The sequence below is a fragment of the Ixodes scapularis genome, unplaced genomic scaffold (assembly GCF_016920785.2).
Source record: "Ixodes scapularis isolate PalLabHiFi unplaced genomic scaffold, ASM1692078v2 PGA_scaffold8__174_contigs__length_109621045, whole genome shotgun sequence".
In the NCBI taxonomy this organism is placed as follows: domain Eukaryota; kingdom Metazoa; phylum Arthropoda; class Arachnida; order Ixodida; family Ixodidae; genus Ixodes; species Ixodes scapularis.
This window is the reverse complement of record NW_024609883.1, coordinates 36,778,466-36,797,073: the sequence shown is the minus strand read 5'-3', so window position 1 is coordinate 36,797,073 and position 18,608 is coordinate 36,778,466. Positions and strand designations below refer to the sequence as shown.

The window sequence follows — 18,608 nt, the reverse complement described above, 5'->3', positions numbered from 1 at the left end:
ATTCCAACGAAATGGCCCGCAAATTCTTACCTGTGTTGTTATCTTCTCGGGTATTGAAACCTTGGTCGCAATCACGACAGTTGCACAATTCCCAGAGCAGCAGGGCCGCCTTTGCGGGAGCCAACATCTTTATTCAGCATTCACACGTGCCAAAAAGAAATCAAGCCACATCGATCAAAATAATTGATCTGGAGACTGGTATGCTAGGCTTAGGCCAGTCCAGCTACAATAACAACCATTCGCACAGCCTTTCGAAGGCGCGTACTTGCGGCAGTCTTTTCTCCTGCAAGCAAGGTCGGTTGAAGAGCTCTTCCTCTTAGCACCTCTGTGAACTCAAAACCACTCGCACTCATAAAAACTGATGAGCACAACAATCTTCGCTCGTTCAGCACTCCGGAGACGCGGGCAGCCATGTTTGTTAACGTTTCAAACCAAAGCGGGAGAAGCAATCTCAGAATACATTTGAAAGCAATAATCACTCTATCTTGATTATTTGCTTCTGAAACATAACAAATGGTAAATTGAAATACTATTATGACACAGATATGCAAATTTGTAACCAACCTCTCATACGTCAATTATCTCTCCAGCCAATGAGATGAAAGCGTTTTGTAAGCACCGGGCGGGGTTTAGCGGGCTGCGTCCTTTACTTTCTGCACCTGAATTGTGTCTAACGGCAGAAATATTGCGCAATATTTTAGTCTTTTTTAGAAAATTACGTTTCCAATTTATGCTCCTCAAAGTACTTTTTTTCCTTGGAGTGTCCCTTTAAGCCGGGGTCACACTGCGCATACGTCATACAAAAGACAGTCTGCAAAAAGGAGTCACATCAAGATTAGTGGTTCAAATGCCTCCTGCCAAGTTTTCTCTTTGAACTCGTTGCCATGCGGCATTCGAAGCATTCTTTTGTATGATGTATAAGCGGTGTGACCCCCGCTTTAAGCTCTCAGTAACTGTAGGCGGACTTCGTAGTTTTATTCGGAGTAAAACCCACAAGGTGTTCGTAGAAAAAAGAGCGAAAAGACTTGTCTCGAGGGAATTTCACTCATCTGCATTCGTCCCAGGTTTAGACTATTCTAGATTTTCATCACGTTTTCGAACCTATGCGGAGCGCAAGTTCGTCTGCATCCTGAGCAGGGGGTTGCTGTGACGTCAGAACGTCGAGTTCTTATTGGCTCCGACGTGAGGGATAGTGGGTAGACCTCGAGCAGGGTGCAAGATAGACAGGTGGGGAAACGAGAGCCAAATGAGAGAAAAAGAGAAACCCCCTCGGGTTTCTCTTTTTCTGTGGCGCCATCTATGTAGAGCACCGCGAACTCTAACTCCTGGTGGGTGACCGGTGGCGACCGACTAAACCAACGTTACTAAAACACTCAGTTGGGAAACTCGCCGTCGAAACCTGGGCCGCTGGCGTCCACCGAGACCGAGCTAAATGCGACAACAGCGCCACTCTTTATCGTTTGTCTGTACTGTGGTCACCTTGAGCTTTTTGAAAGCCTGTTTTTGCGTAAAAACAAACGAAAAAGACTCTTTTTGTATGAAATTTATTGGAGTTTAGTACCAAAAGAGGGGCGCGTTATGTTTTTAAAATCTTTAGTTTGCAGGGTTTTGCGGCCCAATTAATATTGTTTTTATACAACCATGCCTCAGCGGGCCTTTCAGGTAGCACGTCCCGCCCTAGGTGCATTTTAACCTCGGTAGCTCAACGCGGCGCGTCCGCCGGGGAGACGGGGGTGGCACCCCTGTAACCTCTACCGCTATATCTGTTCTTTACGCCAAAGTAGAAGTCACGTGCAGTTCCTCGAGTGGCCGCTGCGGGAGAAATAGTGTCGTTGTGTTCGTCATTAGCTCGGTGCTCGGAGACAGTTTGGGGCCATTTTTTCAAAGCTGTCTCTATGGGAGTTTCCAGACATGTACAAATTACTCAAAAAAGGTAGTTGAGCTAAGTTACTGAGTATCGACGCCAAAAGTAGTTGAAGTAGAGTAGAAATTACGCATTTGTAATAGTAATTGAGTAAACTACTAACTACTCTAAAAAAGTAGCGAATTACTTTGAAGTTACTTTTAAGTTACTTTTTATGTTTTTCTGGCAGCAAAATGAACAGAAGTTTTGATCGGTGAAAAACCCTGCGAGCCGGAAATAAATGCCGTCATTTTATGGCTTCCAAAATAGTTTATTTGCTCGCCGAAGCAATTGTCTTTCAAAGTAATTATCGGAGAGTTTTCCTCTTTTCCTTCTAATGACGTCCTCGGTCAAGCTAAAAAGAGGTTCCACCGTGGCGCTCGATGCAAAGACAGCGTTCAATTTGAGAAACAGGCTGTGCAGGGTCGGGTAAGCGAGTGTCGGCATCTTTGGTGTCCATGACGAAACATGTGAGGCTTGCCTCGGCTAGAGGTTTTTTTTTATAACAAACTCTTTTTTTTTTTTCGGAAAGTTGAGATTGTTATGATGGCCCCTCTTTATTCTTACGACGTTCGGAGATTTCGCCGAGCGAGTGCACCTGACCGTCAAGGAATCAAGTCTCGCGCCACAACGATGAGATCATCCGGACGGCTGCGCGCCTAGTTGCAATGTTATAGCTACGCCACTTAAAAAAAAAAAAAAAAAAAAAAATTGTTTTTTGCCGTTGACGTTGGGTCCAACAAAAGGATCTCCCAAGGGTGACTCGAAATCCTTGCCGGCGACTGCGGTATCCTGACGCGCCTGACAAGTAAAACGTATTCAACAAAGAGGAGGTCTCCCTGGCGTGGAAGGTCGGAAGGACGCGAAAAATTACGTGAACAAGCATCGGCGCTCGTACAGTTGCAGCTGGAAGAGGGAAAGTGCTCCCATGAACGGATTATCCGTGTCTGCGTTTATGCCCGGGGGAGTCTGGCTTTGCAAGAAAGTATGCGCTGACGACGAGACGACCATGAGAACAGGCGCCCAGCTTCGAGGTCATCCCAGTGGCGCCTACCGTGTAACCTACCACTTGAGTCAGAACTCACTAAAGGCACACCATGAAAACAACAAAAACCCTCGGAGTGTCCCCGTCTTTCACGTTTGCAGCTGGAAACGCGGCGCTTGCCTGCATTATCGGATTAGGACAACACCCGACCAAGGCTTGTCAAGCATCTCTGACTGCGCTCGTGCGCTCCGGTGTTATGTTTTGGCTGCTCGTCGTCGCCACCTTGGCCCAAGGACGCCTGTGATGCAGTTTCTAGGACTGCCGAGTGTAAGTGCGTGGGAACGGAATGTGAGGGGGCCCCTTGTTCGTGAATACCACTTAATCTGCCAGCGGCTTATTTATTTCTGCACTCAAACTTTTCTGATGAAAAAAAAAATAATAGGATTAAATTTCAAAAGTAGTTAGTAATTTGAGTAGAAGTTACCTGAAAAATGTAGTTAAATTAAACTACTAATTACCCAAATAGATTTGTAATTGAAAGTTACCAAGTTACTCGGAAAAGTAGTTAAACTACAGTAGTTTGAGTAGAGTAGTTGAACTACGTCCAAGTCTGGGAGTTTCCCAACTGAGTGTTTTAGTAACGTTGGACTAAACTGACGGAGATGATTTCTCTTGGATTTTCAATGAAGGAATGTCGTGATCTCGGTTTATTTTACGCGCTCTCCCATAAAGTTTCATGCAAATTCAGTTCCAATTTTTTTCCTCTCGCCACAGCGCCATCTGTTGCAAATCGGCGGTACCCGCAAACAGACGAGTACACAATCCGGTCACGGCGCTGCTGTAGGCTTCTATGGGCCGTTTTCCCACCTGTCTAACTTACACCCTGACCTCGAGGCAGCAATCATTGAGGTCTACCCACTATCCTTCCAATCGGAGCCAATCAGAGCTCGGCGTTCTGACGTCAGTGCAACCCTTGCGGCGCAAGAAGCAGGCGAACTTGCGCTCTGTGAACATTCACGGCTTCGCCTTTAGACCGCCTGGCGCCGTCAATATATGATTCGCCCGAGAAGGCTCACGAGCGAACTTGTCGCTACAGCTTTCTGTTCTAGTTACTAGATGCCGTCGTTTTCGCATAAGTAGCGAATAAGTTGGCATCACTCAGGAAAATGAACAAAATACGTAATTTATCGTACCTCTCGGTATGAGAATCGAGCCTTTTTTTTTTTTAGCATTTTGGACAATTCTTTTTAGGCCGACCTGTTCTCAAAACCACATGATGACACATAATGATCTGTTTCTCAGCGGATTTCGCAGGTGTAATTTTGTACTGTCTGGTATGTGCAAATTAGATCCGAGAAATTGCGCGAGGACGTTCTACCTAAAATTAATATGGGCCAACAAAAATTATCTGTCCTAGACTTTTGTATGTGTAAAAAGTGCATTTCAGAGAGAAAAAAAGACTTCCTACGTGATACTAGATATAAGACACACCGCACAGTGCTATTAGTTTGACGAGTTTTGTCCCACATCAAAACTATAGCCTGTTGAACATCTCAATTACGCTACCAAAAATGCCTAATGAATGTAATCAATGCAATAATGCTCTTCACTTCTATGTATAGAAAGTTGTAATTTCAGGTGCTTACAAGCTGGCTTGAACAGCCCTTAAAGCACACATGCTGAAGTGCCCATCAGCTACTTTTACAGCATAAAGTCCACGCTTGTAAGTTTACCTTGGTAAAACACTAACTAGAAGATATCTAACAATAATCTTTCTTACCAATGATTGTTGCGTTGGAGCGACCATGTCCGGTCAGGCTACCTGTGTTTTTGTGATTCATTTAGTACTGCGTTTAAACTTGATTTTGATTTTAGTAATGCCCAGTGCCGCCATTTGGCACAAACCGATTGTAATGCTAGGGGATTTTCTTACAGTTCATCAGCTGGTCACATTACCGGAGTTGGTCCTAACGTGCACGTACCCGATGTATTGCAGCATTTCCGTCTTTACGGCGCTCTTCGCTGCTGGAATAAGCGCTCACGTAAGGTTACTTTTAAAAGCTTATAGAGGAATATTTGTTCAGCAATACTCTGCAATGAACCTAATTGAAAGCCTTATAAGAAAAGACGTTATTTTGGTAAATATCGTAGGAAACATTCAGATCTCATAAAAAGGGTAACCGGTGTGATTTTTTCCCCCGTTTTTCCCGAGTGACTTCCGCGAATTGCCTAATTTAAATCAGGCGGAAAGAAAAACAAATTTTAGTCTACGGTCGTTAAATCACGAACCTTGAACATAAACATAAAATACTACTTTAGTAACATTCTTTATTGCTTATATGAATCGTCATCCTTGGAGTTGGAAATGTCATTTCACCGCCATATCACGTAGGCGTCATCATGTAGCTATTTGTTTCTGTGCTTTATTTTTATTAAGAGTATTTGTTTGTAGTCACTAAGTGAGGTATTTCTGCTTTATATTATTTTTATGACCTACCATGAAAATACGTTCTTATAATATTTAACTAAAAAAGGCTACATAATGAGGCTACAGGGAGTGATGCATTATATATGTTAAAACAACAGCGGTAAAAAAAATCGTAATTCGCGCAGTTTTTTTTTTTTTTTTGTTAGGAAGGACGACACAACTTGTCTACTTCAACCGATCACTAAGTGGGCCAACATTAACAATCGGTGTTCATTTTGTCAAAGGCCTATTCGTTTAAAATTGATTGTCAAATTCCAGTTGGATATCAAATAGGGATTGACAATTGAGAATTGCAACTTTAGTGTGAATAAGGGAATTCGCGCTACAGTCGCAACACAACATCTACAGGAAAAGAAAACCCCCTCGCCTCTCCCCCCCCCCCCACCCTCAATAAACAAACAAAAACGAAGTTTTTTTCTTTTAAGGTGGTATTAGCTAAAGTAACAGGATCTTGAGTACAAGGATCATGTGACGGGCTAGTTGGTTATACATTACGAATTTAAAAGTAGAGCTAAAGACGAGGACAAGTAGAAGACACGGACAGGTGCTGACTCGCAACTGATATTTAGTGAAGAATAAAAGGAAGATAAAGCAGAAGTGCAAGGACATATACGAAATGAACAAGAAGACTAACCAAAACGAAAGAAAGCAACAATTATTTTTGACTTCAAAATTAAGAAATAAAAGAAAAAATACGGTAAATATAAAAAAAATTAAAAAGATTTTTACACAAAACATTCAAATGAAAACCTACTCTAATTAAATGAAAGAAAGAAAAAGAAAGAGGAAGAAGAGGACTCTGAAAATTGATCTAGTTAAACGAAGTTCTCACACAAAATGTTGTAAGTAGTGCAATTCCTTGGCCGATAAGGCTACCGACGGTGCACTGATGCATGTATCCCCTTTAGCAGCTATGACTTTCGCCTCATAAATTTCTCTTGTTCGTTGATCACTGAACTTTTTTAGAATTTTTGTTCGATGGAATAGAGGAGTACACTTGCAATCTCTTACGTGTAGAGCAAGATGTCCCGCCGGTGAAGACTTAAGAGACAATGCATGCTCTCGCAATCTCATGTTCACACACCGGCCAGTTTGACCCACGTACACCTTCCCACACGAGAATAAAATCTCGTATACTACGCCTCTAAGGCAGTTCACACACTTATTAACATGCTTGTGACCTACCGGTAGGATCATTTCTAGAGCTCTTAAGGTTCTACTTGTCATCCACTGTAGTCACGTTTAATGGCAAGAACTACGTTCAAAGAAAGGGAATATGCTTAGGGTTATGCGTTGCCCCTGTGTTATGTGATATTTTGCTGTCCAAGTGCGACTGGGTTATTGCCGACAATCTTCCAAGCGGCCAAGTCACGCGTATTTTTAGATACGTCGACGACTACCTCGTACTTCTGTGTAATCGTTTGGAAAACAGCAACACCAAAGCAGTTCACGACCTTCACGCCACCTTTGTGAAGCATTCTCGAGGACTCAAATTTACACATGAACTTCCCACAAACAGCGTCCTTCAATTTTTAGACTTGCAAATGACCTTCCAGGACAACCATTTGTGCTGGATGTATTTACCAAGATAAAAAAAAAGCTACTCCGATTCGACTCAGCTCATTCCAAACTCATCAAAAGAGGAATCGTGACCAATTGCTTAAGAGCGGCGTTAAACAAGTCGTGTCACCATTCAGCCGGAGAGAGCTTCACCAACCAAATCCAGCGACTGCAAAGTTCGGGATACCCCGAGTCCATCTTGACGGATGTGGCAGAAAATATATTAATGCATGAAAAAATACGAGACCGAAGCAAAGAGAAGAGGAACCGACCAGCCAGAGTGCAGTACATCCATTCCATATCACATAACTTGAAAAAGGTAGCCGACAGGTTTGATGTCAGGGTGGTGCTTTCTGCACCTGACAAGTTGAAAAGGCTGTGCCCGAAAATCAATTCCCAACACGACAAACAGGACAAATGCGATGTCAAGCATGTTAATAAGTTTGTGAACTGCCTTAGAGGCGTAGTATACGAGATTTTATTCTCGTGTGGGAAGGTGTACGTGGGTCAAACTGGCCGGTGTGTGAACATGAGATTGCGAGAGCATGCATTGTCTCTTAAGTCTTCACCGGCGGGACATCTTGCTCTACACGTAAAGGATTGCAAGTGCACTCCTCTATTTTATCGAACAAAAATTCTAAGAAAGTTCAGTGATCAACGAACAAGAGAAATTTATGAGGCGCAAGTCATAGCAGCTAAAGGGGATACATGCATCAGTGCACCGTCGGTAGCCTTATCGGCCAAGGAATTGCACTACTTACAACATTTTGTGTGAGAACTTCGTTTAACTAGATTAATTTTCAGAGTCCTCTTCTTCCTCTTTCTTTTTCTTTCTTTCATTTAATCAGAGTAGGTTTTCATTTGAATGTTTTGTGTAAAAATCTTATTAATTTTTTTTTAATTTTTAATGTATTTTTTCTCTTATTTCTTAATTTTGAACTCAAAAATAATTGTTGCTTTCTTTCGTTTTGGTTAGTCTTCTTTTTCATTTCGTATATGTCCTTGCACTTCTGCTTTATCTTCCTTTTATTCTTCACTAAATATCAGTTGCGAGTCAGCGCCTGTCCATGTCTGTGTCTTCTACTTGTCCTCGTCTTTAGCGCTACTTTTAAATTCGTAATGGATCTTGAGTATTGCATAGACACCATTATTCTGAGGATTTTATGGAACATATTGTTCATTTACAAGCAACATCATGTAATTGTAGCAGCGCACCGAATGCAGCATTCTGTGATGCTAGAATCATGCCGTTTTTCTTTTAGTATACCATGTTTTCTCGTTAAATTAAGGGTGGAGTTTTTTCTGCTAATTTTATGTGGCGACAATTTTCAGAACGAAATATGTTTTAAAAGTGGCCCAATGACCAAACTACAGTTTGTTGCAAAATAAAAATAAAGCAGAGGCCGTAATAGTAAAGCAGAGGCCGTAATAGAGCATGGCCTATAAGGCCATGCTCTATTACGGCCGGACTGCAGGAGTTTTTCTCCAGAAAGTACAGTCCGACCGTGGCTCTATGTAATGTCCAATGCGCCGAAGGGCTTTGCGAATTAGGTAGATATTTGTATTTTAAGGAGCCAGATGTATGAATAAAAAAATTAGAAGATGCCTATTTCTTGCCGCTATGTGAGAAAAAATAATACATTTTTACTGAATGGCGTACTGACGCACTTTTGCGCTGGGAATCTCAGAGGCCGAACATTTCCTGCACTTTTTATGTTGCAACGAAATCAAGAGGGAACAAATGATGTTTGCGTGCTTGATCTTGGGAAATGAAGGCGCCACACGCTCGAAAACTTCAGGTTTAAAATGAGGAAGAAACGATGTAGACCCATGAAGCTGATTTATATTCCGGTCATGTGAACATTTCAGAACTTTCCACGCTAAACGTCATTAAAAAAAAAAAAAAAAAACATTGCCATGTTCATCATACATTCAAGGTGGCGAGCTGATTCACCACTCGCTCAAATGACAGTTGGTTAAATGCCATTAGAAATAAGCACGTTACCGAAATAAAAGGCAACATCAACAAACACACAGCAACGTAGCCCATTCACTAATCGCATCATCACACGACCCCGGAGAAGAATACAAATGGACGGGTGTCACTAAGCAAAACTTCAACGTTCAGAAGTCGCACTTTACCAAAAACGTTTCCCCTAAATATTTCGGAATCCACATATCTATAATGACTACATTGGGGACCGTTAAGCCAAATGTTCAGAAAACACAGCCACCCGTTTTCCTTATCTTCTCTTGATATTTTTTCTTTTGTTTGGTTCTATACCACAACGTGGATGACCGCAAGTGGTTCATACCATTCTCCGCGCTTCCGAAATTAAGGGCACTATATACCTTATTATGAACCACATTACCCATCTAGGGCTTAGGTGGGTAGCACTACGCATGATGCCTTGGAATGCAATTGTCATAATAGAGTTAGTTTTTGTCGTCTATTGAATCCTGCAGGTATTCCTGGTACATACGTGTGCGGTCGAGGTGTGCCGTACGTTCAATTTTGTGGGCGATATGGCTACCAGGAAGGCCCTTCTTGGGGTCTGTGGCGTGGCCTATTGCGTCAGCGCCCTCTTCTGCACTCAGGTGAAACTCAGCTTATGACATAAGTTTCGCTACAAAACGAAAAAGAAAACATAATGAGTTATCAGCCTTGAATAAAACAAAACTTTCATTGTTTTTTGAAATTGTGAAATTTATTATCTCTCATCTTCACGCAATTAAAAGTGCCGAATTCTGGCTCTAATACACAGGGTGTTTAAGCAACGCCTGAGCATAATGTTTCATAACGCGAACGTGAAATATAGAAATAATTCCTTCGTGTTAACACTATCGATTACGACGGAGGTTAGGTTACGAGCACGGTTCTCTCCGCAGTGGCTTTGCCGTCCACCTGTCTGGCTTACTGTCCACCTCTCTATTTTACCTCCGCTGGGCAAAACAATGTGAATTTTGGAAATGCACAACGTCCCAGATTGTTGAGTTTGGCAGACTTGTGTGGCATTACGCAAGAAAACTGTAGAATCCTTGCAAGCAAAATCAGTGCTGCGTGGCAGAGAAAGTGACGAGAACACAAATACCTTCTCTCCCCATAATACCCTGGATATTGTCAGATGTCCAGGTGTCAAGCATTTCTAGGGAGAATGCTCGTTACGAGAGTTAATAATTATTATCAAACTAATTACTTAGGATGCGCTAATTAACCTTAGAAATAATTGCCTTACCCAGCCCAATCCCGTTAATAATGAGTTGCCCAAGATCACCCTATACCACAGTTGTCAGAATTCAGACAATTAAATTCTGCTCCGCGCTATTATCGCTCAAATTCAATGTGTGAGAAGACTAAGGTACCAAAACTAGGAGAAAAAGAGCGACGGAAATCCAACCCGGAAGTGACGTTGGCAGGCGCGGCAGGCGCGAACCGATCTGGCAGCGGCACGTGATCTAAGGGTCACGTGATCTAAAATACACGTGGTCGTAAGAAAGGCGTGCCACACTTTGGTGTTTTGTGAGGTGCACAGATTTCGGCGCTTTAGATCCTTCGTCTCGGCGTCACTGACTCAAAATAGCTTAATTTTGACATCGAACAGTGCGGATAACAATATGGTTTTCTGACTTCTAATTGTTATAGCATACTAAAATGACGGGCAACCAATCTCCAAGTGAAATGCGCCAGCTAGAACAAATATTTTCAAAGTAAATTAGCAGATTTTTGGCTGTTAAATTGGCAATGACTAATTTTAGTCGTCCATTGAGGTTCACTGCCGTTGATGAAATTATAAACTTTTATATTTCAAGTTTTTTTTTTTCAAATATACTCAGTTGTCACTGAAACACCCTGCAAACATGTAAACGCAATAACGTAAATGATTTTGATGCGCCAAAAATGTTTCGACAGTCAAGTCTAAAAGGGCCACAATGGTGCTATATGTTTTGTTTACATAAAAAGGTATATTTTGAGTTAATAGTTTTTTTTTAGTTCCTTGACATTTGGAGGCAAATATGCTTGATGAGCCACACTAAAGGCAAACGTCGCTTTCACGCCCGGGAAGTGATGCTCTTGCGAGGTGCCATCTTAAAGGTCCTGTTTTCCTGGTCGGAATTTTCAGCTCTTTGTGTTCCGCTGACTGAGGCTTACTGGGTTTGTTTCCTGGTATAACATTTACTACTATCATGATACAGGGAAGCATAGGAAATAATATGATACAGGGCAACATAGCAGGATATAGCAAAGTTTCCAGTAATTGTTTTTGTGAAGCACGAATTACCTTGCGTTTCGTACAGTTATGAGTTGCTTGAATAACGTCGTACAGTCTGCCTCAAATGCCATCCTCGCGTGGAGAATGTTTTATTACAAATAGCTATGCCGTTAAAACCTCTATAGTTAACTGGTTGCCAGTTCAAATACTTTTTTATATTTTCATCATTTTTATTGAATGTCGCCGATATTCTTTGCTGTTTTATTTTCAAATGATTAAATGTTTTGGCTTAATCAAACGCGCACTTACAAAAAATGTTTCCCAGATCGCCATATAGAGAAAAACGGGTTTGCCTTAGAAGCATCAAACTATGACCAGGGTGATACTACTGTTCATTTCAAAGAACATCTTGATAAAGGCAAATATAATTGAAATATCAAGGTTCTGTCTACTAAGCCACTGTGGGAGTACAGTGCTCACCAAACTTGCATGGAAGTCGTGAACTGTGTGTTCTGTCATGGCAGCTTTATCCTGGTAGAAATTAAACAACGGCTTCTTCGTGTAGCACTTCAGAATGCTTTGTTGAACGATAGGTAACAAAACCGTTGCTCAGCTTTCACCCAAAGATAGCATTCCCATTAAAAAGAAACATAGCTTGTGTGTTCCATACAAGTTTGCTGAGCACTATACAACTGATTGTGTATTCGTTCAATTGGTTGTGTTGCCCGTTTGTCAAACCTGCCGATAGTGACTGACAACCAAATTTAACTTGACGGCTCAATATGCGGAACGGAATATTTATGGCTGCATTGCATTTCCAGGGTGGCCCCTACTTTCACCAGATAATTGAACAGGGGCTTACTCGGAACCTCATGCTTACTGTGACAATGTTAGAAACCCTGGGTTTAATATGGTTCTACGGTAAGTCTGAATAAAATGTTGGAACCTTATGTTAAAGATCGTCCTGTAGATGTCGGAGTATTTTCGGCCTTGTAACTCAGATGTGAAAGCTTTTAGGGTAATTGTTGGCCTGCCTTTATCTTCATGAGAAAGAGGAGGAAAGTGGGGGCTTGTTTTGTCATTCATTGTGACAAACGCTAAAATATAATAAAAATAAAAGTGATGGATATGGGTGTAACGTGTCCAGCAATGTAAACAGTTTAGCACAGACACTTGTTTATTAGTACAAACCGTTTTTAAGATGTCCGAGAGTCACTGAGAGGAGGGGCTTTATATCGATAGCGTTTTGTTTGCTTGCTATGTATTAAGCAGCCTCAGAGGGGTCAAAAATAATCGCTGGCAACCAGAATGGTGCAAATATATTCTGGCAATGTTTGGTGTTTTGTATTATGTAGGAAAAAAAATCAGTATTTTTATTCATCAGGTTTGAGAAGGATCTGCTTTGACGTCGAATACATGCTCAAGAAACCGGTGAGCCCTTATTGGATGATGACTTGGACCTTCACAGCACCGACGATCACGATCGTGAGTTCATGACTTAAACTGCAAGGCCCCGGTCTCTACTATATTCGAAGTGTTTTAAAATGTTTTCAAGTGTTCACTGACGTCCATAAACTACGCGTTCAAATTTGTTTACCTCTGATATTGCGTGCGCGCGAAACGCCCTCGCTAAAATGTTTATGACGCACGAGGAATAGTAGCACAAAATAAAAACACAATACATTATAGAACATCGCTGTTTTATTAGCTTTTTAGAAGCACGTCTACTGGAGTCGCGCAAATAGTACGTTCTACAAACGCTTGAATAGTAATGGCAAATTGTTCTAAGTTTAATTGAAAATTGAACTCGAAAATATTGAACAGATAATACTTTTTCACATATCCTATCATTGGTTTCAGCAAAAGCGCATTGTAGTATTTCATGTATATACATTTTTAGTTTTAATAAATTGTTTTATACTATTCAATTGTGTATCTATAACTACAGCACTAAGCATATTGGTATGGTTCGACATCTAGAGACGGTCTTGTATATAAAAGAAAAGTATGAAACGCCGGGTTTCCGATTTTATATATTCGCTCAACTTCAAAGCCTCCGTTTAAACCAAATAAAATAAAATAATTTAGTCTTAGATTTTGGTATACACTATACTCTAAGACCCAGCACATGTCTCGCGACGAAAATATTACAAATAAATAATGAAAAAATAACAATTTTTTTATTGTAAAAATGTTTGAAAATTGTGGACTTAAAGCAATTTCAAATCGAAATAAAAAAAAATAACACCACAAGAACTGATCGTGGTTACGCATAAAATATTCAGGCAATGCAAATAATTTACAAATAGTCAACGAGAAAAACTGGAACGCCCCCCAGCGGCTGAGACGAGTTCTGGGAATTTCGTGTCAACGAAGAGCTCCATTCAGGTTTCGCCCATCGTACCGCGGCCAACCGCGGCAAGGCACGGATACCGCGGACCTGCTCTTCACACTTCACCACAGCGTACCTCACCCTAGTCTTGGTGGATTCATTCATATGTACACGCGATGCAGACCCGTGTACATATCACGTATACGCATCACTTCGTGGATCAATCCACGAAGACCACGGCGAGAAACGCAAAGGGTGGATTTCAGGTGGAGGACCGCGGTGTCCACCACTGAACGCGGTACGATGTAAGAAACCGAAACGCGGCTCCTGTTTTGCAGATTGCCTATAAGTAAGCGGAAATTTAATAAGTTTCTGAATTCTTGCTTGATAGGTTATCTTCACATATCAGGCCCTAGCAGTAGTTGAGGGAGACCTCATCATGGCGGACAACGAGTTTCCGTACTGGGCAAAGATTCTGGTCGGAACACTCACCCTGGCTTCCGTCATGGTGCTCATAGTTTTCATGGTTCGGCACCTGGTGAGAATGGTGAGACTTCTTTTTTGTTCTTAAATGCGTTCGGCGGACACCTATTTCTACTATTGCCTCGAGATCGACCTAGAGGTGTCGCGCTATCAACGTCATCGAAGCGGGGATGGAAGCATGGCCGCCACATAGGCTCTCCACGTTCGCTCGCGAGACGGTGTAGATTCTTGCGTTTAGTTTGTAGCATAGCATCGGTAGGAAAACAGTATAGCAAAGAAATGGCGCGGTGCTCTTCGGCGCTTCAGAGAAGATCGAACCGTATTACCAGCGTGGGGCCTAAATTTATATCATCGCTTGTGTGGATGCATCGTCTGCTCTAGGCAGGCGTTGTAAAGCATGGATAACCACGACAGATGCCCGTTTCTGGGTAAACTGCACTATTTATGTTAAATATTTGTGTATTTTAAAAGAAATGGATCGGTTTACCTACCTGAAACTTCAACAAAACGAGGAATTCCAACCTGAATACTTACCTGGTACTCTAGGTTGTGAAATCACAGGTTTAATAGATTTTTCTTTGCGTAACGTTTAGCGCTTGCAGTAATATAAATATTTCGCATAGCAAGACGTTGGGGCTGTATTCAAGATTACCGTACTTTTGCTGGCTTCAATGAGTAAGAAAGTTAAGATGGAGTCCATCTTCCCTTTACTGTGCCATGGTGTGGTTAAGTTTTTCGCTGGTCCAGCTCTTTCTAATCGCGACAATGTTATACATTCCTGGCTAAATTATCATTTATTCAAAGTAGACTCTGCAACTATAACGAACGACCCGCACTACGACACAGACAACATCAGCCGCAGCGACACTCTTTTACTGATAAGCGCCAGCGACTCTCACCAGACTTTCCGATACCTCTGCGCCCTTACCTAACGCAAAGTGTGAATAGGCAGTTCATAAATTAACCTTAAGACTATTCGAGTGACGCTTTACTCGCGACACTTTTTTGCAATTTAATTGGGATCTTGTACTGAAAAAAGTCTCGAACAAACAAAAAAGTGAAGAAATGCCTGCTTTAATATTTTTGACGTCTTTATTTCCTTTAAGACAACCGATAAACCACATCAACACGCCTGTGATTTCCATCGGGGGTGATCACACTGATTACATATTAACTGAGAACGGACTCCAGTTTAAAAGTCTTCATATCACTTTAGGCGTCAGAACGCGGAATTTAAAATGGGATTGCAATATGCCATTTATGACATAATGAGAAAAGAAAAGTGTAGTTTTATTATATTTTATATAATATCACTGGAGAAATTCATGTAACGGATTTATCAATTGATTAGTCTATTAAAGAGTGGCGAATTGTCGGGTTAATGTTTTAATCAGCCCCGAGCTTTAATCAGCACTTAATGTTTTATGAAAGCTATGGATCGTGCGAGAGCAAAAATATGTTGGACCAGCGGTTCTACAAACCACCTCACTAAGATAATGGAAACATCCGACTTAATAGTAATCGCTTTCTTTGATTTTCACGCGTGGAAAACAATACAACTAAACCTTTAGTAAAAAAAAATCATTTAATGAGGGTTCAGCTTAGTCAGAAACGGGCTTGTGTGGTCGAGATCGATGCTTCTGAACGTGCGCTGTGTAGCAGACGACGCACGGCTGTATCCCCGATTTCGCATGTTTCTGATTTCGGCCACGCGGTGGCGACACACTTCGATCTCGAGGCGAATGGTCGCTGACAAGAGAAGAACAGCAGGGCGCCTCTTTTGAATGCCCGGCCCCCTGCACTCGCTCACTGCCATCCGTCGTGCGTGCACGCTCGAGGTTCACGAGACACCAAAGTCTGTTCAAAGGTGGGAATCTCGTGCGCTGGAGGTGAGACGACTGATGGACCTCCCTATTGTTCTCAACCTGCCAGGGACTATGAAATGTTGCGCGTGTTTTGAGACAGAGGTAACTCAAGCTCTGTCTTGAATTTACTAAACCCAGCCCTGTTTAACTTCTGATATTTTCAAATGTGTCATACAAACGAATAAAACACATTTATATCATCCACTGTATGGGCAGGTTCAAAGGAGCGCTTCTATTGCGAAAAAGAAACACGTTCAAACAGGGTATTTGGTGCGGCTCTATTTCAGAAACTTTGAGGATTTACTTGTGCGTTTGCCTACTCCTTTCGCGAGTTTCTTCTACACTCTTAAAAAAAAAAAAAAGCTAGTAGTATTTTGTAGGTAGAAGCTACTAACTGTTTGTCACATATGTTACTAGGTACCTAATAACTGTAGGTAGTAGCGGTTACTAGGTCAAGAAGCTAGTAACTGTTCCTAGCGTCAAAGTAGAACCCGTGTGTTTCTCTATTTCTAAGTAGTGACCTCTAACTAGTAACCCGCATAGAACCGGCGATTTCACAACGCACAGTACCAGTATTATGCATGCATTCGAGTTGGTATTTATTGTTCTGTTGAATTTTCACGCTGGTGAACCAATACATCTCTTTTAAAATAAAGAAATATTTATCATAAACAGTGCAGGTTACCCGGAATCAGGCATCTGTCGTGGTGATCCATGCTTCACAACGCCTGCCTCGGGCAGAGGACGCATCCGCGCACAGGCGATGATCTAAATTTAGGCCGTACGCTGGCAACACGCACGTGACGCGCTTGCTCGAATCGCTCTAATCGCAAAATCCCCTGACTGCCCATGAGTCTTTTATACTGACCATTTGAGTGCGCAAATTTGTCGCCGTGTATCACAGCGTCAGTGAATAATGTTGCGAATATAGCGCTCTTTTCGCACCAATACCCTCCCTCAAGAAAGCTTTCAAACGATTCGAGGCTTTTCTCTTCTATAGTAGAAAACAAAAGTAAACAAGGAAATTATTTGCGACAGTTGATACAACAACCTCCCCCACCGGTTCCCAGCAACCATGTCATCGCTTCCCCGCACAGCTGCCGCAAACCAGTTTTCTCGTCGCTTACGTTAATCGATAATTCAAACGAATGCAGTCGCCGTTGCCGACAGGTTATTTTCTTGTCGTCACCCGCGGCGAGCGAGGGGTGGAATTGATGGTGAGTGCGACGGCGGCTGCACTCCTTTCGCGCGTTGCGCGACAGAAATGTATGCAAAATTATTACCGCATGCAGCTCGCATCTTCATTTGTGCGTAGCCCTCTGAGGAATGCTCGCGTTTCTGGGGGAAGATATAAGCAAAATCAGAAAGGGTCCGAGAATGCCAAAAATTTTTTTCATCAGTCCTAAAGCTAAATAAACTATTTGCGACGCGCATCAACGGTCGCGACAGTGCACTGTCACGAGCGAATACAGCTTAATCGGAATCATTCTACCCCCGTGCATACACAGACCGCGAAGACGGCGTTCTCAGCGTCAAGTAGGAGCGAGGCAGCGAAGCTTCTTGAACGGCGAAACCCTTGCCACTGAACCGGCCGAACGATCGCCGTCAAGCCGTGGATCCGGTGACGAGCGACACCGGCTCGTTAAAACTAAACTCGGAGCAGTCCATGTTCACGCACACACTTGCCCAGTCGAGCGCACGAACGTTAACTATCCACTCCAACACGTGAACACGAAACAGCACACGACACACAGCAAGAACGGCAGGTTCGGATCCCAGAAAGGAACGTCTCGCAAACTCCCGACTGGTCCGACACCCAAACCTGATTGTCGTACAATGTTGCCAAACGTATTGTGCAAACGAAAGACATATCTTTTATGGAACACAAGAATAAAGAAAAGCAAAATGAACCTTTTTTATTTATGAAACGTTTTTAGCACGTGCTGCGCGGCTATGTTTATCCATAGTATGTGCGTCACTAACGCTGGCCATCGGTTATGCAGCAGACGCCGCCATCTTGTCCGCCCCTATCGGGTGGTAAATACAGGGTGAAACAACGAGACGGCAGGCTCTTTGAATCGAACGCAAAATTCGGTTTCTTAACCTATCACGCTACGACTTTGTGCAGCATTGCCCACAGATGGTGCATTTTTTTCGTAAAATTTGCAAAGAGCGAACTTACCTGAGGAAAAAGTAAAGAAAGAAAAAGGCTTAGCTCTTATGGAAACGGAGCGAAGCCACCGGTCTGCAAACAACACGGCGCCGTTTAGCATGGGAGACAAGAGATGGCGCAAGCGGCTGCGGCGCCAACTGCCGCCAACGAACGAGCAGACGACGCCGAGAGCCGGCGTATTTAGCAGAGAAGGAACGGCAGTTCCTTGTTGTTACCGCGCCTGTTTTTGTTTCTGCGACTGTCGCCGCCTGAGGAACGCGCGACGCTTTTGCGTCGAAAAGATTGTCTGCTAAAGACGCTGGCTCTCGGCGCCGTATGCTCGTTCGTTGGCGGCGTTCGTTGCGCCATCTCTTGTGTCCCGTGCGAAACGGCGCCGTGTTGTTTGCAGAGCGGTGGCTTCGCTGCGTTTCCATAGGAGCTAAGCCTTTTTCTTTCTTTACTTTTTCCTCAGGTAAGTTCGCTCTTTGCAAATTTTACAAAAAAAAAAAAAAAAAAAAAAGCACCATCTGTGGGCAATGCTGCACAAAGTTGTTGCGTGATAGGTTAAGAAACTGAATTTTGCGGTCGATTTAAAGAGCCTGCCGTCTCCTTGTTTCACCCTGTAGATA

The 18,608-nt window shown here is 42.6% G+C and overlaps 1 long non-coding RNA gene across 1 annotated transcript; it reads left to right on the top strand.

Moving 5' to 3' along the window:
* Positions 1-9,498: 9,498 nt before the first annotated feature.
* Positions 9,499-13,922, top strand: LOC8038293. Its single transcript, XR_005714738.2, has 4 exons — positions 9,499-9,534; positions 11,969-12,068; positions 12,532-12,632; positions 13,871-13,922. It is a non-coding gene; the product is annotated as an uncharacterized LOC8038293 (long non-coding RNA).
* The last annotated feature ends 4,686 nt before the right edge of the window (positions 13,923-18,608 follow it).